The sequence below is a fragment of the Corvus kubaryi genome, unplaced genomic scaffold (genome assembly GCF_017639235.1).
Source record: "Corvus kubaryi isolate FWS band 111438036 unplaced genomic scaffold, C.kubaryi_AGA036_p1.0 129, whole genome shotgun sequence".
NCBI classification, from domain to species: domain Eukaryota; kingdom Metazoa; phylum Chordata; class Aves; order Passeriformes; family Corvidae; genus Corvus; species Corvus kubaryi.
Window position 1 is genome coordinate 3,560,557 of NW_024580664.1, and position 23,835 is coordinate 3,584,391.

Below are 23,835 nucleotides of genomic sequence, written 5' to 3' on the forward strand. Positions count from 1 at the left end.
TTATTCTGACTTAGTGCCTCCCACTGGTTTGTTTTCAAACTAGTACAAACACACAATGCCCACCTCTCTTAAATCACCTGCACATCTGATCTCCAAGTCATCCACAGTCTGTACAGGAGGAGCTGATCTTGTTTAATAGGTGTATTGTTTGGTCAGCATGCAGATCCTGAACTTAACCACTTTGGCTAAAAGGAATCAGAATAGTGCCTTCCATGGTTAATGAAATAAGGTTTACACAAAACCAAATAATACACCTTATATTGTGTCTAGATTGATCTGCAAAATGTAAGGCTGCAAAAAAAAAGCATATTGATTTAAATGATGCAATAGACCAAACTCTGTGTCAACACAGTTTTTCTCTCCTCAGGAAGGCCACCTGGAGTAGATACAGAGCTTTGCTTCTTCCAATGAACTGCCTGTTAAGGTTTGACTAAAAAATTTGTGTGCAATCTTTTAAAAATTGTTAAATTAAGTAGTGTGACTCTTAAAAGTCTAATTTTAGTAACATTTCTAACATTTACTGTGGCATTCTTTATGAGATACAGAGAACATATAATAAATTGTGGCATATCTGAATAGTTCTAAGTGACCTGGAATTCCAGTTTAACACATCAGAATTCAGGACCTTGGAATTCACCCTGGGTTGTTGTTTCACTACTTTCTTATGTTCCTTCAGGCAGAGATAATAATAAGAAACACCACAAATTTAGTGTATTGCTTAAAGAAAGGCATTATCAACTTTATTATTGCTATAAACCTATAGACTGTTATGTTTTTCAGAGCTGGACTAATGAGGCAGGGAAAAAGGCCTAGGGGAAACTTCCTTCACCTGCTTGTTGTTTACACCGTAGTCCAAGAATACATTGGGAAAATACTGTCCTATGGACTCCAAGTCCTTCATGTTGAAATGGGTGTTTTGTCTGCAGCCTGAAGCATCAGTCTCCTGTAAGTTAGGGATCTACAGGCCAAAACATTCATTTGAAAGAACACAAACATTATTTAAAACAGGCTGTAACAAGATGAAAAACATTAAATATACTAATTCTGACACTGACTTTCTGCACAAGAGTCTTTTTTTTTTTTTGTTAATTTGTTATAGAAGTAAAACTGGGGGGATTTGGTTTACCAGTTGAAGGTTTAGTTTAATACCAGAAGATTTAATTTTATATCCAGTGTATCAATGCCTTTGTGAGTGGAAGTCTGCATAAGAAATCAAAGCCATTTGTAGCAAAACATACAAACATACAAAGATTGCCAAGCAAAACTTGGCAATCTTTGCTGTTAAAAGGACATCTGGGATCTATTCTGAACCTAACTTCATTCTGGAAAGTGGTTGTATGTCAGAAAAGAAGAAAATGAAAGAAATAGGGAGTTTGATAAGTAGATTTTTGCAGAAGACATGGGGAGAAATATGCTGAAAATGTTTTAAAGAAAATTCTTCTATTTTGAAGATACTACCAGAAAGGAGAAAATATATTAAAGAAAACCTGCACAATACTGAAGAACAAAATAAACCACTCTGAAAAGAAACTTAACCTAAACAAAGCAGTCAGAAAGACTTGGGTGCAGTGCAAAGATGTAAGCAATACCAAAATAATAAGGGACATAGAGACATCAAACTAACAAAGATAGAGTGGAAAGGAGAATAGGGTATTCTAAAGGGAAAGAAAATGAGATTACCTTTTGACCATGTTTTGGGTATACCAGAGAGAAGGGGAACATTTCATCATGATAGATCTGTATCTGAAGTACAACTCCTGGCCTGTTAAACAGCAGTGGTGATTTCCCACAATCACACCATCTGGATTCAACATTGGTACCACTTTCATGACAATATCGTCTCTCAGGAGTTGAGCTTTGCCTGAGTCACCAAGAATAAAATCCATAAAGCCCTTCATTATCCAGGAATTGTTAGTTTCTCCTGGATGCACCCTCACTATCAGTATTGCAGCCTTCTGCTCAGTGCCCTTGCCACTTTTGGAGGGGGGTAGTGATGGTGATAGTTAAAATATACACCGTGTTTCACAGTGAACAGCATGAGATGTGAATCTTGCAGAATTTGGACAGCACTGGACCTTTAGAGATGGTCATCAGGTACTCCTGCAGGTTCTTGCAGGTGTAATAATAGTAGTGGACAAAGTAGCAGGTGTCTTGGTCAAGGAACTGGAACACCCAAGTGAGCGAGAAATAATGATGTCTGTCTTGCCCCACACTGTTTTGGTAGTACTTGATTAATTTCCAGTCCTCTACCAGCCATTTCTCATGCTGTTCCTTAGCACTGGTTTCTGAGTACAACAGTGGCCACAAGCCATGTTTGTACAGGCTGTTTACTTGGCAAAGTTGACAGTAACGAAGTACTACAGCCTCACTGCCTGCGTATGGCTTGCTTGGAAGTAGTACCACTGTGTGTCTGCTTGTGTGGAGGTCGGTGTGGGGTCAGCCAGTACTCAAACACAGCATTAGCAGGCAGAGAGCAGGCAGTGTGATGCTGGTTAGCACTGTAGTATGAGGTAGTGTCAAATAATGTGCACTGCCATGAAAAAGCACCCTACAGTGAATCAGGTGCAAATCTGATTCACACTGTTATAAATCAAAGTCTAAGCAACTGCTGGGAAAAGATGCCTAATCTCACCAAACATGTCAGTAATGCAACTGGTATCTTGATTAGAACTTCTGGTAGTAACTAGAGCTTCTAAAAGCATTCTCCACACTATGCTTTAAAAGGAGGTGCTTAAGAAATGTCTTGAGTTTTTGTACATGATTACCACCTGGAGAACACATTTAGTGCTAAGCAAGCACTCATGTTCTACTGCAGCTTGATGCTTGCTATCTCAGGAATTGCTAACTGCATGCCTGTCATTCCTCAGGAGCAGGAGGGTCAACTGGCCACACTTAAAGGCATCAGTTTTCTTCTCCCTGGTTGGAAAGTTTCATTAATGAAGCCTGAAAACCAGAATACTACAACACCCCCTTTGCTGAAGAGCTGTACAGGCTGAAATAAAAATCACTTCCAGTTGCCTGTGCACGAAGTTCAAGTCAGTAATAAAAAATATGGAAAGTTGAATTTTTAAAGAACAGCAACTAAAAGACTGTAAGAGAAATCCCTGTCCTTGTTTACAAAAAGGCAGGGAGCTGGGATTCAGAGTGTTCCTCCACATCTTGTCCCTTGCAATAAATTAGTGTGTCCAGTTGCAAAGGACAGAGGTTCCTTCCTGCACAGCAGTTACCAGTTTTCCTGGGTAGCAGGTGTAGCAACCTACTTGTGAGAGGTAATATGCCCATACTGCAGAAGTAGCTAATTTCTGAATAAACTTACCTCAAGGAGTACCAGTGCTTTTCCGTCTATTGCAAACCTTGACTAACTGTGTTGGCCTCAAGAAAGGTACCAGATCCCTTTCAGTTTTGTTCTTCTGAACATTTTGTGGCCACAACTAGTTATCCTAGGATTGCAAAATTATTATAATCCTTTCTTATCCATGTAAAAGTATCCCAGGACCAAAATCAACAACTGCCAGAAGTTCCAAGTTCATCCAAGGCAACTGGATCAACTTAGCAAACACAGGAAAGAATGAATAACTCTGATACTCAACCAGCAACAATAGAATAAGGCAACTAACTTCCTTCAGCTCTGTCCAATGAATCCTTGCCAGACAGAGAAGCCTGTATTCAAGAACTGATCCAGTCTGAGCAGGTTCTGTTTATAAAACAAAATATTCTTCCAACACTGACTTCAGTGTTGATATTGCAGTTACACATCTCTCATTTTTCACTTACTTTTTTGGCTCTTATCTTTCTTTGTTCGTATGTTCTCAACAAACTAATTTTAAGCTGGTTCATATTGTTTTTCACTGAGAACAATGGCTTGAGCTGATCTGGGCTTCTGAGATAAGTAACAGTACAAACAGAACTTAAAGATGATGAGGCAGATATGTAACTGTGTAACTAATTTCTTTCCCCGCCCACAGGAAAATAATTTATTTCCAAGTGCTCTTTAAAATAACATAGAAAATCATATTGATTCATCAGGCTTTGAATGATATTTGTAAAGGAGATCACAGCAAGTACTTCATGTATCTACATCTGACAGCAAGATTTCTTAGGCTGTTCCCACCATCTCCTAGATAAATCAGTTCTAAATAAAAACTCCTTTTTCAGGAGTTTGCTATGGCAGCACTGTCTCCAAACCTGTTGTAGTGTACAATGATTCAGGGGTAGGGGGCATCCACTCTGGAAAAGGTAGCAGAATAAGGGCACAGATGTCTCAGTCCCACCTCTATGCATTTCTAATTTTTTTACTATTTCTGAATTGCAATTTGTTGTATACATAAAGCACACAAACTGCCTTAGTTTTCACTATCTCAGAATAGGCTTGCACTAGGACTTCTGTACAGACTGCATAAAAGCAGTTATTTATTAGCTGACATTTGTATTTAACCCTATATCCCTGAAATACAGTGTTGACATTGCTAATAACAGGACATGAGATTTGTACTGAATCTGTAAGACCTCAGGACTAAAGTCTGAACTTTATCTGCCTGCAGCTTTGTTTCACTTAGTTTAGCTGTGATAGCAATTTCTCTAATTGACATGTGTGGCTAACTTAGTTTATTTTGTTTGCCTTTGTGTGGTATGAACACAGGCTTATACAGACAGCAGCAAGGAGGTGTTCTGTGTAGGAATGCAGGCCTACAGCTGGACAAACCATGTTTTAGGGGTAACAAAGAGACATCTGAAGTTGGTGGGGGGTTACTTGCTTGTCAGCCAGGAATTCTTCAAAGCTGGGAAAAGCCACTTGAATGATAGGCAGAGAAAAGGCTTTGGAAAAAATCTATTAATTGGATGATTGGGACTGCTGGTACTGTGCACTGACTGCAACATTGCTCAGAGTTAATTACTTGTCATAGGATCATAGATATGAAAGGATCCGCTTTCAAAGCATTCCCCATCCTTCCTACTATCTGCTCAATTCTGGCCAAAAGATAGAAGTTTTCATGCAAATTTGTATTTGCTTTGGGTCTGAATCAGATATCAGCAGCAGTAGCACTTATTTTTTACTAGAAAAAAAATTCTCATTGCTTTAGGCCTGATTTCTAGATTTAATTCTATTCACAACGGACAAAAACCCATAATAAACAAAAGATCTTCATCTGAAGGATCTGGTTTCAAGTGTAGATGACATCATATATGAGAAGTAAAGGAATTAAACACAAAACTGATGAACCCATTTTTAAACTGTAGTGAATACCTAACTCTAAGGGATGGCTGGCTCAGTAACTGGTGGTTAAGGGTAAGCTGCAAGGTGAGACTGAGATAAATACTCAGCTAGGTCAAGAACCATTAAGTATGAGTAGACCAACCTCCAATTTTGTTCAGAGCTTCACAGTAATGTGATCATTAATGTATTTTCCCTTGTCTTTTCTTCCACCCTGAGGTTCTACCGGGAAAATGTAAGGGAATAATTGAAAGGGTCTTAATATGTAAGAACAGTGCCGACTGTCTTGTGTCACAAATTAGCAGGGGGGGGTCTTCATCCTAAGCTAATTACATTTAAATACTAAAATAAAATTGAAAGTTGATAGTAGGATAGCTTGATTTTGTTTATTTTCAGAGAGAAGAGCTACCTCTTTTGGTTTATTTTATGGCCTGCAGAAGAATTAAGCCTAATGTCCATAATCATGTACTCCATCATTATCCCATGCCTGGATAGTGTGCTAATGCCCCTGTATAACTGAGACAGGGTGCTTTTCAGCTGTTTGAGGAGGCATGAGCAGGAAAATCTGGTGGGTTATACCATGAAGGCCCAACAGAAAGGTCAATTTGTGCAAGAGTTAAGGAATAACTGTGGTGTTGGAGGTCACAGCGATCTAAGCAAACTGGCTGGACTCTTCCAGCTTCCTCTGTTGTCCATGAAGATATATACTCGTGAGGAACCATCCAAAACACCAAATTTTGTATCTGCTTGGGTTTGCTCTCTGGAAGAGCTGCTTTTCCTCCACTGGTTATAGAGGCATCAATGGTGAGTTCCTTGGCTAACATGGGAGTCCAAGTTGGTTATGTGTGAATATACATGGCCAGGATTTCTCTGAATTGCAGGCAGGCATGACAGTCCAGCCCCCTGGACCTTGGCCAAAGCAAGTCACGAAGGGGATATGTGGCTACAGAAGGGACTGTAGGTGGTAAGCGTGTTCTCTACTGAGCAGAGGAGGGGTAACTCAAACCTGCCCTTTAGAGTGCTCAACGTGTTCCTGTGTGCTTTTGATCATGGGTGTAACAGAACACCTATGAGCTCCACAAATAGTCTCTCCAGGGCTAAACAGTCATGGGGGTTCTGCTGTTCACTGCCACAAGACGAATGCCATGGCCTCTGTACCAGCAATGTTTGTTATGGTTGCATCAGTCTGTAGATGACATGAGGGACTGACCATTGGTTCTTCATACAGGTGGAAAAGTTGTTTCCTCCCTGTCATTATCACACTCCACATGTGGTTATACAACCCCCTCTAGGGTCAGACTCTGCACCTCAGCACTGGAAAGCAACGGATGTGTTTCTCTCCGTAGTGAAGGTGGCCCTGAGAGGCTAGCAGGTGTGGAACATCTGTGCCATGCTACTAAAATGTTCGAGATAAATTATGTCTCTGAGAAAAAAATACTCAAACCATAATGCTCCCCTACTTAAAATGAACTAAAATTGTGTGTTTAATATAACTATATTTACAGTACTACTGTGTGCTGCAAGAAAACCATTGTAATATGACCAAATAGTGGGGAAAAATCCTGAAAAAGCCTTAAAATGTTTTGCAGGATAAAAATTAATATTAAATGATCAATATCCTGTGATTTCCAGAATTACTTTTTTCTTTTCCCAAAATGCCGGTCAAATGATCAGGTTTACTTCCCTTGTATAAACATTAATTTCTGTAATCTAACCACAAACCAAATAAACTCAGTCATATGCTCATATTGCAATTATCCAATTTTATTTCTATCATCATGATACTAAAAAATAATCATCTCAATTGGAATCATGTGTAAGGTGCAGTGTTTTGCTAAGAGTCTACCCTTCTTCTAGAGAGGTGAAAAGGAGAGGCAGAGATGACAGAGATAGGAAACAGGAATGACTTTTCCCAGAGTTTGGAGTGGAAGAACTGCCAATGAAAACTATATCATAAATCTGTCCTGTCCACTGGGCAGCATTATCCCTTACATGAGCTCTAAAGTTTGCTGCTGACAGGGGAAACTTCACAGCCTAAACTTTAGCCTGGGATCTCCAGGAAACTTTGGGTACCTCTGGTGAGAATTTTTGTATTATTTCTTGGGAAGAAATGCTTATGTTGGTAGCAGCTTGATTTAAAATGTTTTCTTTAAGCTTTATGTTGAAAACTGTTTCTCTCTCTAAGTCTTAATTTGTTTCTGAGTGAATCAAGGGTGGCAGGAGTTTAGGGTGAATGCACTAAAGCTTTCTTTGATACTAAAGATATTGTTCTTCATGAGCTATTTATTTGTTTTTAAAGGATCTGTGTTATATTTCCTTACAAGAGTTTTATTTGCTTTTGCAAAATGAAGTGATAGGTGCTATTTTCAGATCCTTGTGTAAACTTTATGAAAAATGGTTTTGGCACGTTTTTCTTTAATTTTATCCATTTTACAGTGTCACAGTACACATAAAGTGCTTTGGGTTTGCTACTTCTTTCCCTAAGAATCATTCTAGTAGAACAGCTAAGAGAACAGGGGAAAACAGAATTGGCTTTTAAAAAGGTCGGGTGCTGTTGCCAACAGAGAGAACAAGAATGGCCACGAGATGGTAGCAGTCTGTCAGGGAAGGGCAGGAGATGGCTCTGAGCTTCCCTTCTTGATCCAGGGAGGCAAGTGCTTCCTGTGTGCCTTGTACCTTAGGGTGGAACATTTGCGGTGTACAAGCAGAGCTATTTCAGAACTGTGTTTTGAATTATTTCGCTCTGAGGTAATCTCGTGTGAGGTAAAGCAATGAAGAGTAGCACCACAGGCTGGTGCGACATGACTCAAAGAAGGGTGCCAAGTGCAAATCCATTTTAAAATTGCCGGTGTAAGCTGACATCTGGGATTGTGTGCTGCTGTGAGGCCTTGGCTGGCTCGTTCAGTCCTCCTTTTTGGGCTGTCCTCATGGCATCCAGAATGGCACAGCCCCAGGCTGCAGAGTGTTGACCTGCCATAGACTCCTTCTGCCCTCTTTGATCTGTTCAGAGCAATATAAGGGGTTAAATTCACACCGCTGGGCTTTGTGAGAGATCGGGTGTCATCCACTCTCCCCTGGCTGACATAAACTTCATGTTAATAGGAAAAGACAGTGAAAACTCCATCCTGTGCCCTGTCTGATTTGACAGAAATGCTGTCATATGCCCACACGTGATCAAGATTAAACTTTTGCAGCATACTGATCTGTCAGTGTGCAAACCCCTATTAATTGCACAAACACACAGTTTTGGGGGGAAAAAACCAAAGTTTTTTCTTCTGCTGCTTCTGCTGTAAGATAAAAGAGAAAGGGAGCTTCTGACAGATTGCTGAGGCAGAGAACTGCAGGGATCATTTTGGGTTGCAATTACCAGAAAAGATACAAGAGATTGTTCTGTAAACCATTTCACTGTGAATTCTGGCAGAATTTCATCCTTTTTTCATGCATGGAATTTAGGGGAAGGTGCGTGAGGGCTGACAACACTAATCTATCTTGTGTCTGTCCTACGTCGTGCTTGAGTGAGGTTATTGTGTGTCAGCAGGACTTAATATAAAAGCAACATTCAATTTACAACATTACAAAGTTAATTTAACTCTGCAGGGAAGACGAGCCCTGCATTTCTTGTTGCATTTCTATGTACAAATGCTGGTTGTGCTGCAAATAAGAGCAGTTTCATTTGGGCATGGCACTCAGACGTGAATGCTCAAACACCTTCCAGCATGCAGTTTAAATATGTCAAAGCCAGCAAAACAGTATCAGTATTTGTATTGAGCCAACTTTCATGGCCATCTGCTTACTGAGAGCCATAACAAACCGTCTGAACTGCCTTTTCTTCCATGAAGTCCATCTTTTGTGCAAATTTTTCTCCTCAGTGCTAATGATTTAAATACCTATTCATTACTCAGTAAGACTCTGTCCCTGGAGGCAAAGAAGGAGTCTAAATGTCACTTTATGTTGCAATAATGAAGACTTGGTTTGTGTGAGGTGCCTTTCGCCCAGTGCAAACATGCACACATGCTTTAAATTTCTCTGGGTTTCTATAGGACTATTCTTAGCAGCACAGTGAAACGTGCTAATGTCAAACATGCTACAGAGAAGGTTCAAAATAAATCATGTCTTGAATTGACCTGATTCCTTTCTTTGCTGTTTTCCTTTGGCTATAATATAGCTTACGAAAAGATAAAATGCTGCACTGAAAGTTTGTTTCAGTTTGTTCCTCTCTGATGCAACCATTGACACATTTTCCTATTTCTGACTTAATTTCCATGTTTTGCTTTGATTGCACAAGTCTCAGAGGTGCATCCTCCATTTTACAGAAAGCAAACTGTTTAAGAATATATGTATTCCAGATACTTCTAGCTAAATAAAAATAATATACTCTCTGGATACTTACACGACTGACTTACTTAAGGGATTTAGTAAATCTCTATGAATTTTTACAGGTATTTGAGAAGCTCCATGTCAGGCAAGCTCCATTAAATCCAGTTATTTCTACTTTGTTCTTTTCTGCTCTTTGCAGACATTTTATTCACTTGGGCCGTCTCACAGCGTGACATCCCTAGCAGCCAATACTGATCTTGTGTCTGTGCTTAGGTTTCTTCTTTTTTTTTTCCAGCTCCAACTTTAATAAGCCTCCTGGGCTTTCTTTGAAGATTTCATTTGCAAGTGCAAAGAAACCCTTGTGTATTAAAAGTCTTCTATGTGGATTAAAAATATTTTAAAAGACTTTATTTTAAAGACTAAACATAATAGTTCTTGAAGATATGTGGAGCTGGGTACTTGACACACACCTGAACTCAAGCCTGCTGTACAGAAAAAGTAAAAAAAAATTTAAAATATTTTTCTGCTTTCTTCAACAAGTTGCTTTGAGCCTGTCTTAATGTTTAAATTCCTTTCTCTGTTTACTGAGCTATAAAGGAGGTCTGTAAATATGTTTCTTCCCTATTTTCCTCCAAATGTTCTGGTTCTTGTATATATAAAAAAGTTTCCTCACATACTTGGGGAATAATTCTAATATTTTTCTTTGTAACTTCAATCTGTTTTAAAGTCTAGGCTGAAGTTCTTGAGACATGTTGAAACAACGTGAGATCCCCTGAAAGGAAATCTGAAATGTCATGGTACGAACCTGGCCTTGCAATGCCAGAAAGTTTGCAAGCAACAATAAATGCCTTTTTCTGAGGCAACCCTGTTTTAACACAAATGCTTGCCCATATCATGTTACTGTAGTCCATCACAATCCCTTGAGAGAAATGGGCAGTGCTGAGAAACTTTTGGAAATGGTTGGGGAAAAAAGGAGTCACAGAAAATGGGCAGTGACCACACATGGATCTTACTGCTCCTGCACATGATCTCCAGGGATCAGGAGTGTCTTTTTGTTATATGGTTGGGCAGTGCTTAGCACAGCAAAGCTTTGAACCCTGCTAAAGGTTTTTGGATGTTATGGCAATGCCAGTAAATATTGTGCTATTTAACCAACAGTTATTGTAGTGCTTTCAGATTTTGTTTTGTTCCCACAGGTTTTATTTTTATCCACATTCCTCAGCTATGTGTTGGTGACAGTGACTATCACTGTCATTGTTTTGCCAGGATTGGTCCTCACTGCATTCCAGTCTACTTTATTTTTGGATTCTGAGTATGGCACTGACCTCTAATCACATGCAAATGCCCGTGTCTGAGCTAGACACCTTAGGGTTTTTCCCTTGTTCGTAAAGGGTTAATCAGTGTTGCTGAGACTAGAGCACAACTCATCTCATGCTGAAGCAGATGCCTGTGTTTGGTTAGATGAATACGTCTTTCAGCTCCAGCGGTTTTGTTGACTAGATCCTCCTTGGCAGTCATGCTGTAGGTACCTAACGCCAGGAGAGATGAATCCCGTCCTTGGAGACCTGTACCATGCTGCCTGTGTAACCAAGCATAGGAAGATGATGTGTGAAGGGGGCTCAATCCAACCCCCATCAGAGGGCTGGGGGCTGCAGGGGCTGTCCCCCCACCCAGCAAAGCGGCTCCTCTAGATTTTTACTGTTCTGTGAATCTGTCATAACCATGTCCACAGAGATGGTCACATCTAGGGCAGAACTTGAGCTCCAGATAATAATTTCTCTCCCTTTTCCCTCTGCCATATTTTCCCTCCCTGCCGTGTCCTCCCCTTCCCTTTGGCTAATCCCTGCTGCTGTTGCCCGTGCCATGCTTGTGTCCACACGGTCTTCTACCCAGACTACCAGTTTTCTACTGGTTTCACTGATTTTTCACAGGACATTTTTCACTTGTCTTTTTCTAACTTCAGGGGCAGCAGAAGTAAGAGAAATTCCTTCCTCAGCTTCTGAAAGAGCTTAGAACATAAGGGCCAGCCCCAAGGTTTCACAACACTCTTGTTGTGTTTCGGCTATCTTCCGACAGTGAACCCTAGGGAAGGATTCAGGGCAAGCCCACAGTGGTGCTTCCAGCCTTCAGAGGTCTGACTCAAAACCTTTCTAAATCAGAGAGATTACCTTGGGGTCTAAGTACATGAACAAGAACAAGGTAGGGACGTGGCAGTCTGTCTAGGGCTGATGTGTCTAATCCCTTCTCCTTCCTCCTCACTCTTGACTTGACATCACTGGCTGTGTGGCTGTTTTGTAAACTTAGGGTTTACTTAATAACTCAATTACTTTTTCTGATTTTTTAAAATGAAATAATTAATTTTTCCTTAGCTATAAACTCCACAGAGATTGGCTGTACTCAGAGAACAGAGAAGTTAATGAAAGCATTGCCATCTGGGGTGATTAGGGCCTGGTGGAAGAGCAGTGGTAGCAGGGCTGATGTGTTTTAGTATTAGTACAGTGTCTGAGTTTGTGACTTGCAGCAAAGATTGCCTCTGATTTAATACTCAGCCATCCAGGATATGGAAGCCCTGGGATAACCAGGTTCTGAAGGGTCTTGTGTCTTAGAAAGATCTCTGTAAGATACAGTGCAGCTAGAAGTCTTCCTTCCCTCTGTTACACCCCAAAATTGTAGAATGCAGGCTGATTGTGAGCAACAATATGACACCAGTGCTGGAGGAACAGTGACCAGCTTTCCAGAATGGCAGGGGAGGAAGTGAGAAAAGCTGATGGGGAAGATGCTTTAGGGAGCGAAAAATTTTGTTTTACAAGAGGGAAGGTGAGCAGACAGTACGTGCCTACTGATGGCAAGCTCTGATCCTACAGCACTGCATCAAAAAGCAGGAGCTTTTAGAGATCAGCTATCCTGATTGCATAGCATCTTAAAGACCATGAACTCGGATTTAAATTTCCGCAGCACAAGAGATGGAAAAATATTTTGTTATTTTCTCGTTTACTTCTTTGTGGAAGCTTGTTGTGTAGAGGTGATGTGGTCTGTGTAAAATACTCTGCATCCCTTCAGTGATTTCTGGACTGGCACATGGCTGTCATGTCTGTAGTTCATAGCTCAGATGTACTGGGCTGGCTCCAGTTAGAGCTGCAATACCTGAGCAGTGCTGTGCTGAGATAGCAGTCTGAACCTAGAGAACAGCACAGCAGTTTCACTGGTGACTCCTTTTCTCTGCAGGAAAATTAGCTGACCAGGCTACTGTGCTGAGGTGATAGGCTGTTTCTCAATGCAGAGCTATTTTGCTGGGCATTAACTTTGTAGCCTTTGCACCAGGCTCTGTTGCCTGTTTCTGCACCAAACAGAGCTGTGGTATAACAGACAACATGACAAATACTAAGACAGCTGAGGTTATTTTAGTCTCTCTGTTGCAAGATAGTTCTTAGACAACATGGAGTAGATCTGGTGATGCTTAATGAGTCAAGAAGATCTGGGGCTGGCTATGTAAATCAGTATAGCAGATCTGTAATGCAAAAACCAAAAAGTTCAACAATGTTCCTACTTTTGAGGTAAAAGCAAAGCCTCTTGGCTCACTGAAATGACAACAGCTGAAATAAAGTATCACTGAAAGGTGATGAAACCACTGCACTAGCTTTAAGCTATCTGGCATGGATGCTGCTGAGAAAATTGGTGCAGCAGCAAGAATTCTGCATGGACTGCAAAATGCTGCTGAGAAGCTATATAAAATTACCACAGGTTCATGTTTCAGCTAGTTGAAACACTTATAGCCCAGAAAGTAGTATGTATGAAACAAGTTCCTGCTCTTTACATGGCTTCACGGACTTTTCTAGCCTGCCTCCAACCTTGGATGAATTCTTTTCCCTAAACATTTCAAAATTTTTTTCTAGTGGGCTGACCATGAAATCAAAGCATAGTGACAAGCATCTTGCTTGCCTTGATTGTTTTTCCTGGATTCTTTAGAAATAGTTCATGAAGTCCCTGCAGACTGTAGACCACAGACTGAAAATCATTTAATAATTCTCTTTGCTTGTGCCTTGCATGTTCCTGGGACACAGCATGCCCTTCAGCAGAAAAATCAGGGTGTTGCCTTACAATTAATAACCTTTAATAGGTTATTTGAGACAGAAAGTGTGGTTTTCAGGTCAAGACAGTGGAACATGCATGACAAAAAGCACCTGATAGACAACAAAAGGTCTATGTGACATTTAGAGTATGATAATGAATTATGTTCTTAATTTCTTTTTGCATTCAAACATTTTCTTGGTGAGGTGAGGTGAGAGCTAAGTGAGTTTGTACAGTGGAAAGCACTGGTTCCTCCGCTGTGGCTAGGCCGGGTTTTTTTAATGTTAAATTTGGGTTAGAAACAGTCTGTGGCTGCTGCTTTCTTCTTCAGTTATATTTTTAACTTTTGGCAAAGCCTCATAGTCTTGAAGATGTTTATTTTTATAGATTTCAGAAAACAAAATAAATAAAAACAAGCTATTTGTATCTCTGTGCTTGTATAATTCCAAGTCCTGACTATGACTTCCTCTGGTCAAAACCAGGACCCAGCAGCTGTTTTCTTCTGCAGTTTTGGAAAATACTTGAATAATACTTGATAATGTTAAAGGTACAAAATATTTTCACAAAACCCCTTGTCTTTGCTTCCAGGAAGAGGAAGCTCTTATTTATGGAACAGCTGCCAAAAGATGAAACTCATGTTATAACACTGCTTTTTTCCAAGTAAGTCCATCCCAGCAGCTGGGGAGGGGCTTACTACTCATTTTCCTACTCTAGGAAATACTTCCATGTAGGGAGAATTTATCCTGACATACAAAGATGTCATTGTGGATGAGCATCATGGACCCCTCTGTGCTGCTCCTGGCACCAGGTACTATAGTATTGCTCCCCTTCTGCGTGACAGGATGGGTTGTGGGAGGCAGCTGGACTCCTTATGCTCTGCATTCAGATGTCAGGTACTACTAATCCTATGATTCCTCTTCCATCAGCTTTGGAAAAGCCTCTAAATGTTTCTATGGATGGGGAACTTCCCTGTGTTTCAGAGTCAGAAATGGGAAGCTCAAAAGGTTTTTTACTTCTCACAACCTGACTCAGAATGATTTTGCCTCAAGGCTGGAGAAGCATGAGCTAGTAGTGCAGAAGTTTTAGGGCTCAGTTTTTGCAGAGACTCTTGAAGAATGCCATTGTCATTAAAGCAGCTTTCTGATATTTCTGGCTCTAAAAAGTCCAATAAAAATTTTAATGGGAAAACATACCAAAGTCACCCTTATTTTCTGTATTTATAGCTCCAGTTCTCACAATACACCACTGACATTTCTGTCTAACCATACAAGGCTGCATCCTCGATAAGGACATCTCTGTGCTGACATCTTCTGAAGTCTGGCATGGCCAGGAGCTGAGTGCCCAGCACTGTGTGCAGAGGGGAAGCCAGGCACAGTAACCCTCGGAGGAACAGCAGGCAGAACCAGGACAAGCACATCGGGAGCCCCAAGAGTGCAGAACAGCCTTGGCAGCCACTGCCACCATCCTCCAAAGGGAGCTTAAAGGAGGCAGCTGAGTGAAGGGCATGGAGAGTGAGAATTGGAGAGGGTGCCCCCTCCCACACCTGCAGCCTTGCTGCCTCTAGCACTGGAACAAGAGCAAGGCTACTACTCACTGCAAATCTGAGACATGGCCTTGCTTCTACAGCTGGACTTTGCTCTGAGGGAATGGGGGTGTCCTAGCTACCCTCTTGCTAATGAAACCTTATTTGCCACAAATAAATTAGTAGCATCTCTCCATTTGAATCCCTTGGGGATCTGCAGTTCTCCCTCTGCTTCTGTTATACCAAGTCTGGACCCTGCCTGCTGGACAGAGCACCTGTTGGGTTAATCACCCAGTTTCTGTCCTAGGTGTGTCCTGCCAGCTTTTCTGAGGCAATAATTCCCCACCTAAACTTTGTTTTGAATAACCCACAAAATGTAATATGCTCAGTTAAGATATTAGTGAGCATGAGGCAGTCTCCTCCTCTGGTTTCCCACAGATGGCTAAAACATTTAACCAGCTGCTACCTCGTCTTCTCTAAAATGTTCCTTCTCGCTAATTATGTAATGAAGGCTAAGAACTTTATGTCTCTTTCCACAGTAAAGCCCTCAGCCCCATTGTTTCAATGAACCTAGATGGGTTTTACCGGTGGGATCAGCTGCCAACACTCTAGAGAAGCTGGAGGTTGACACTTGGGGTGGTGATGCCTCAAACACAAAATGTGGAAAGAGACTACTTGCTGGAAGAAAACACAGTTCCTTGAAACAGTGCACACAAGACCACCCGAGCTTCTCCCAAGGACCCAGAAAGTTGGTCTTGTGACCAGCTGCAGTAAATGTGGTGACTTATGGGAACAAAGTCAATTTTCAGCAGTTATGGTTCTGATCTTTTGTGTAGAGAATGGCTGTGAATTGTATTTTTTTAATCTTGAAACTACTGCTGGAACAGAGTAATTGTAAAGATTATTTTATCTGTTCACAGGAAATTTATTTAACCAACTTCCAGTAACTTCTACTTATCTTCACCATATCCTATCTGAATTTTTTAAATGCTGCTCTTAAGTAACACTGACTTAAAAGAAAAACCCCCTCCCTCTGCATTTTGTAACTGTATTTAAATATAGAAGGTGACTCCACCTCTCTAGGTAAGAAATAATATGGCGTTTTAATAGTTTTCAAGTAACAATGTTCTAAATTGGAAGCCAGCATTTGCAGCTGATTACCACTGGCCAAAAAATGAATGACCACAACATCCTCTGCTTTGGAGCACCAAAAGTAATAGGAATAGGTTACTTTTGTCAATATAGTATTCTTGTCTCTTCCAAGGGAAGCACTGAGGAAACTTGCAGGTAGCAGCAAGTGAAATGAGGTGGGGGTTTTTATGCATTCTGAGAGAGAAAGGTCATGGATCTATTTATTCCTCTTTTAGGTATGAGGGTTTATTGTGTGAACTCCTTTACTAAGGGTACCACAGATAGTGAAGGTCTCTATAGGTTCAGAAAGTGTCTCAAAGCATCATGAAGGAAAAAATTACCAAGTGCTATTGTACACAAAGACATCAGCTCTGGCTCAGGATGTCCTTGAGTGCAAATCACTGGAAGCTACTAGATATGTTAGTGACATGCTGTTATGTACATAATTTGTATCTTGTCCTTTGCAACCATTACTGGCTACATCTGGAGACAAAGTACTGGGTCTGAGGGACTTTTTTTCTGATTTGGTAGAGACTTTTAATTCTTGTGCTTTTCTGGACATTTCTCATTTAAATTAGACACACAGTGTCTAGTGAAGACCTGTTTTGCCTGTTCGATACCAATAGGCTAGAAATTTTGCAGTGCCTGTGTCAGGCTCAATGGCATTAGTTTAACATACATGCCAATCTCCATTCTTCCAAATACTTTTGTATGAATATACAGATTATCACATCCAAACACATGAGTTCTCACTCATGGGATCCCATCTGTGCACCAGTGAGTAAGCATGGGTATTAGATTGTCAAATATAGCTGGTGTCATCCTAATGATGTCCTGTACAGCCCTGACTTGAAAGCTTCTCCAGTGGTCCTGCACAGGAGGTCTGAAATACCTGAGCCACAGATGTTACCCTCAGCATATCTATCCACCTTCCTGTCACACACTCTTGGTTTGAAGACCTACAAGGCACAGATCATGTGGAAAGTTGTTTCTGAGTTTCATTATTGCCTCTGTGAGAAATTAGCAATGTGGTTCTTATCTCAATCTGCCAAACCAGCCACCAGATATGATTTTACTTTTCTGCTGCATGTAAGAAAGACTCATTTCCTATCAGAAATATGTTCCCATGAAGACATTTCTGGGTTTGATCAAATGGCCTTTTGGCTATCTCTTTAGTAAACCAAAGAGGGGTTAAGGACCCTGATGAAATATAACGAAGCTGTTTAGGGTTACTGAGTACTGTTCAGCAGCTGAGCTGCAACAATGAATAGTGCTTGTGCTCTGAGCTTGCTGCAAGCAGGGATGATATGTGCAAGCCTAAGTCACCATGAACTGTATTTTATTTGACAATTGGAGCAGCCAAAGAAGTCACCTTCTCTAACCCAGTCAGTGAGCAGCAACTTTTAAAGCAACCCCCTTGATTTGGATTTGTGTCTGAGCTTAGGACTGATTTGCCTTCTCTGTGTACATTCAGTGCCTTGTCACAAAGCTCGAGGGACTGAAGGGGCTATGAGACAGGTTTCTCATTTTTAAGTAAGGTCAGAGTGAAGACACTTGAAGGGCAGAGAATGGGTTTTGCACTGTTACATAGCTCCTGGCCACAATTACAGTTTGAAAACAAGCCAGAGGATTTGTACTGTTGGGAATACTTGGGACATTTATTTGATGTTCAGAGAGAAATTCCAGGTGGTGCCCACAGTATGACTTTTCTCAGACCTTTGAAAGAGGTGATTTAAAATTTCCTCTATAACTAAATAATTATAACAAGCAACAACTTCCTCCTGTTTGCAATTTAGTTCATATTAAATTTATCTCTACCATTTTTGTCTGAAGGAACTTGGGAATCCAGTTCATAATTGGCTCATTTAGATAGATCAAGAGATAACGTTCTTCTGAGAGTAGGCACCCAAGGCTTCAAGCTTCTCACGTTGGATCACTGTATCAGCCCTGGGCCAGAGTAGTGAGGGTAAGGAAATGTTTCTTCCTGAAGAGTTTATCAACAGCATCTTGGGATCAGGGTAGCTAATTATTCCAGTTAGATGCTGCTTGAAGCTCTGAAATTCTTATGAATGCAGATTCTATATACATGGAAAAGCTATTGTAAGATAATATAAAACCATAAAGCCTTTTCTGTCAGGTAGTTCAGTGGTTTGCAGCAGGTTGGGTTTTTTTTGGAGGTTGACCTGATCCAAAGCTTGTGGAAGTCAGTGCAAAAACTCCAAAGAGAATCCTGGCTTTAATTCAAGGAATTAAGTTGTATGCCTTAATGCCATAGGATATTATTGCACTAAAGAGCTTATTAAGATTAAAATGGGATTAGGCATTACTGTGAATGAATGCAAAAAGTTTACATCGCTGGGATAAAGCTTCAAAGCTTTATGCCACCTTTCAGGGAAATGGTTCCAGACCGAAGCAAAGGAAAAAAAATTACATATCATAGCATTACACACAACAAGGTGCACATTGTGCCTTCCAAAGTGAGAAATCGGTGGGATGTGGAACTAAAATGTTACTGTATTTTCCAAAGAAGCAGTTCTCACTGAAGAGTGAAATGAAAATATCTTGTGTGCTTCCACACTCTTTGTTTTGAGCTTGAGATTTTTGCTGGTTTTGTCACATTTTTTAGCAGCTAAGAACACAGCATCTTACTTTGTGTCTTGTTATCAGAAGCTTACAGATGGCTGCTAAGCAGAGCTTCCTATGTATTTAGCTTTGATATTGTAATGCATGAATTTCCTATGAAAAGCAAACTTACTTTCTATACATCACTAGTGTGTAGCTTGAGAGACACAGCAGTGGAGATGGCCCAGGGTGACTGCCCTGACTCCTGCAGGAACTATGCCTGTTCTGTGCCAGATGCTCTCTGCAGGGGATTCTTGGTTACTTTCTACAACGCAGTCACAAATGTACTAAGTATCAGAGCCTTCCCAGTTCCCATGGGGCCAAGAGTCCAGTTTTCCCAAGGAAGGTATTTGTCAGGACTTCTTGACAACAGCTACTTAATATTTTGATGTTATTTTCAGATAGTTTTTACTTGTTTCATCCTTGCTAATATTTGTCCTCCGTTGTTATCTATACCCTACAACTACCTCTGGGTGGGAATCATAACTCCATTTGACTATTTCAGGGGGCTGTGCATGCTAGAACAACTTCCCTGATGCCTGTGGAGTCCTTACTCCTCCTTTCTTCATTTTTGTTTACTCTTCATCCCTCTTCTACATGAGTTCAAAATACAGAACAGTTTATCAGCTTCTGTCCTCAGAACAGTTCATCACCTTCTGTCCTCAAAATGCCTAGAACTGAATGGAGCCTTCTGGATGGGGATGCAGTGGTGTTAAGATCCTCTCAGATTTATCATAATATAGCTCCTGTGATACTCTTTCAGTATAGGCAGCTTTGGTTCACAATTGCTTCATTTGCTGACCATATTTCATTCCAATGTAATTGCTGACTTGCTTTCCCTTCGCTCTTGTCTGAGACTGGTGCTTACCAGATCATCTAGCTTAAGGTTTGTGTTTGAAAGGACTTTCCCCGATGCCTCCATCTGCATGTTCCTCACCCCAGCTGTCTACATGTGACCTGGCCACGTACGGACATTTTCAAGACTGACTGTGCTGCATCTCTGCAGTGCCCCCTTATTAGTGAAGTTCAGTATCCACAGGCTGGAGCAACACTCTCGGAGAACAGGGTTATAACTGATTTGTTAGTGATGTACTTATGAAGTGCCTAGCATGGAAAGACCTTGATCCCAGAGAATGTTTCTGGTAAAACTGCAGTTGCTAAAGCCAGATCTAATACAACTTGCTGTTTTCCACATGGCTGGCCTGTGGGAAGAGATGGAATAAAGTTGAGTTGTGAGCTGTAAAAGCTGCCTGCAGAGGCACATGGCAGCACAAAGGAGCACATGGCAGCACACAGAGGCTTGTCTCCGCCGGACCCTGGGGGGAGGAGGTGTCACAGGGCAGACCCCTACGGAGAGGAGCCTGCCGGGAGCTGATGGACAGTGAACAGCGAGTGATCACCCCACAGAAGGCAGTGTGTTGCTGATGTGGCAACACGGGATAGGTCACGTAGTGAGAATTGCCATGTAAGGAAATACTGTGCCTTAGAAAATTGTATAAAACCAGCTCATTCCTTTGAATAAACGATTCAGATTCCCTGCCTGTCTGGGTCTGTGCCTCAGTTGCCGACATTGGCCTTCTGTTATTTTTCTTCCCTTACTTTCAGACTTGCAGCCAGTTCCCTGGTGCAGACAGATGCAAGATTGTTATGCCCATGCCAGCATGCCAGCTGTCTGGATGATACAAATTTGAGCTGGCTTGAATCCAGATAGCTCTTGTGAGATGAGCAAATGAGTTTGCCTTCTCCTTGTGCCTAGAGAAACCAATGTGGTGTTTTGATCAAGCAATGGGAGTTTGTGCCTCAGGTCACTGGTGGGGCAGAAACTTCTGCATGGCTGAGAAACTGGCCTTGCCTCCCGTCTGCCTCTAGGCTGCTGTGCCCCTCTGCAGCCCCTGTAAGCCTGCCTAGGTCACACTTCCAAGAGATGTGTTCCAGCAGCCTGCAAGGGTGGTGTTTTTAATGATCCTGGGATTTCTATCTGTTGCTCCTTTTGGTGTCCTGTCCAGAAGTGAGGGGAAGTAAAACACAGGTTTATTGAGGTCTCCTAATAGCACAAGATACAGATTTTCCCATTGATGTTATTCCTGCTTACCTACTCTATCACCCATGATTACAAGGTCATTGTGGTGGTAGTTTGGAGCTCCCACACTTTGATGTGTTTTTCTGCAAGCTCTCTTTCTTCCTGGATGGTTGTGCAGCTGCTGTCTCCCAGAGAGAGCAAGGTCTCTGGTAAGGAACCAAGTTCAGCTTGCTCAGTGCTTTGTAAATAGTTTGTACCTTGTGTGGATGCTCTTGTTCAGTATCATAACAGGCTCAGAATTCCTGCAAGTGCTCCTTGGCCAGCTGCAGTCTGGCACAGACCACAGGGCAAAGCCCTGTGTACAGCTTTGTCAGGCAGCTTCCTGGGGCTTCACCACGTTCCTTCTCCGTGGTCTCCATCTTCTTGAAGGAATCTTTCCTTCCTGTGCACTTTTCCTGTGCTGACCACTGTCCTGACCAAGTTCTCAGGGTACCAAAAGCACTCCCAGTGCCCCCCTGTCTAAAGTCTTACTCTTCATAGGGTAGTTCTTACTTAGGGTAGTGACTTACTTCTGTCATATCCCTTGTCTGCTCTGCCATCTGGACAGTCTGCTGTATGTTGAGTATGTGCTGGTCATTGCTATGCTTGGCCACTTCATTTACAGCTTGAGGAATGTGAGAGGCCCTCAGAAAAATGCCAGAGGCAAGAAAGTGTTTGCAAATTCCTGAAGGCAATGAGCCTTGATAAAGAAGGTATTCTTTTCACCCAGCAGGAGCAGAAACGACCAAAATTCGCACCACAATTATGCTAAACTTCAAGAACAGGAACAACATAAATCGTGAGAGAACGTGTTAAAGGTAAGTTGCAACTGACAGAATTCAATTGTTATATATCCCCAGCACAGAGGCTTCAGCCATCCCACTCCCTCCAGGTGGATCACAGTCGGTGTGGAAAAAGCTCAAAGCCATAGATGCTCCCTACTTGGGCTGTCAGAACAAACTTTGGAGGGGCAGGTGCCTGACATTAGGGTACTAAACTGGTCCCAGCTTCAGCAGCCCTGACAGCACTATGGGGACTGGGAATAAGGTTTCAAAGTTAAGCAGCCTGGTATGAGGAAATTCCAGAGTTGAGCACATTTTTAAGCATGTGATACTATCTTTTATTTTAGTCGCATAATCTTCTGTTCTTTTTTTTTTCAGATCTGTCTAGGTTTGCATCACAGCGGTGTGGTGATGCTGAAACAGACTGTTGGCTGGAATAACCTGCCCACCCTACGGAGCATTACATAAATGCTCTCAAAAATACAGACTTCCTGTTGCTCAGATCTCCAATCTGAGGCCCTGGATCTTACTGTCTGGGTGAGATCTGGCTCAGAGAGAATGAGATTCACTAATGAGTACTTACAGATGCAACCACAGCTAATGACAGCTGCATTTTAAACTTCAAGATAAACTGTAAAATACTCTGAAAAATCAGGTATTGAAGACCTAAAGGTGGTGAGTACTCTTAATTTACCTAACTCCTAAAAACCCACTTATAAAATAGAAAAATGCCCCACAAAACACAGAGTGATAATGTCATTTTTTAGCCTACACCTTATTGATCCATACCATAGGAAAATGTGACAGTGGCTTGATACTGGGTGAGGTGCTGATTTGAAAACTGTTGGAGCATGGTAATTTTGTACTAATGCTCTTCAGATCTCCTGAAGCATCCAACTTACACTGAGGGTTTGGGGCTTTAATTTTTTTATTATTATTTTTTCTTTTATTTATTTTTAACTGAGATTCCTGAAGTGATTTAGATACTGTGGGGGACAGAAAGGGGAGAAGCAAGACAAGTGCTTCTCACTTCTCCTAAGGTTCATTCTTCTTTTCTTGAAGAGATTTGGGTTTAATTAACTTTCTCACTAGAGTCAGAAACTGGGGTCAGTGAGGATGGGACTCAAAAGTTGGTTACTGCTTTAAATTGGCATAATCATGTGAGAAGATATTTTTATGGCTTTCAAAATGCAGTTGAGAAAAGGTTTGAAAAAGCCCTCACAAAGGAGCCCTGGGCAACTCATGTTCGTATCTCACAGGATAGACAACATTCAAAGACAAAAAGACTTTCAAGTGGACGCTCAGTGATGAGTTGCAAGAAAAAATGCCAAGGATGGCACAAAAGAAAACACTTCTAAGGCTGAGATTTGACACCATAGCACCAGAACGCAATTGGACTTGACCATCTTGAAACCCCTATGAACATTTAGAAAGTTCAGCCGCAGCAAGACGCAAGAGGAGATGAGTGTTTGCAGCTCTGTCTTGCAGTCATGGCAATGAGAAGGAACTAAGTGGCATTCACATCTCAGCAATTCTTTGCTATAGGGTAGAAAACACACTGACATTCATTTGCACAGAGCCCCAGAAGATGTAACTGGCCAAAAGATTTCAGCCTGAAGGAAATCATGTGCAACACTTTTGGGAGAATATACCAGTCATCACTCAGGAAAAACTGCTTCTCAGATGATATCACAGTTGGTCTTTATTGTCTATTGTTTGGAGATAAATAGCTGCTTTTCTCTAGCAAGAGGTGATGAGTGACTTTCAGGTCTTTCCCCTGGAAAGGATTTCAGGAAAAGCTAAGTCATGTGCCTTTCCCTGGTTGTATTTTGTAAGCAAGTCAGACCACACTCTTAAGATTTTTTAAACAATTTCTATTAATTTTTATTCCTTTTGACATGTTTTTGTAGTAAAAGAACAGAGAGTAACATATTACAATGCATATAGACTGAAGTCCTTCAACAAGCTGCTTTAACACATTTGCTTTCTTGCACCATAGCCATCTCTCACTGAAAAATGGAAGTTTCAGGAATTACGGCTCATAAGAAAAAACTCAGAACCTCAGACAAAACAACTGTGAGTGTGTTTTAAGACTCTTCTTCTAAGTCTCAAAATTCCTTAC

At 41.3% G+C, this 23,835-nt stretch overlaps 1 long non-coding RNA gene across 5 annotated transcripts in view; it reads left to right on the forward strand.

Moving 5' to 3' along the window:
* Window positions 1-22,651, forward strand: part of LOC121664100 — a 27,428-nt gene extending 4,777 nt beyond the window's left edge. The window contains exons 1-3 of one of the 5 annotated variants that reach the window (XR_006015881.1): window positions 54-424; window positions 21,665-21,749; window positions 22,092-22,651. This is a non-coding gene — a long non-coding RNA (uncharacterized LOC121664100). Of the gene's footprint in view, window positions 1-53; window positions 425-7,072; window positions 7,291-21,661; window positions 21,750-22,091 lie in introns of those variants that run through there. The other 4 variants (XR_006015875.1, XR_006015873.1, XR_006015874.1 and 1 more) reach the window with 4 other exon arrangements.
* The last annotated feature ends 1,184 nt before the right edge of the window (window positions 22,652-23,835 follow it).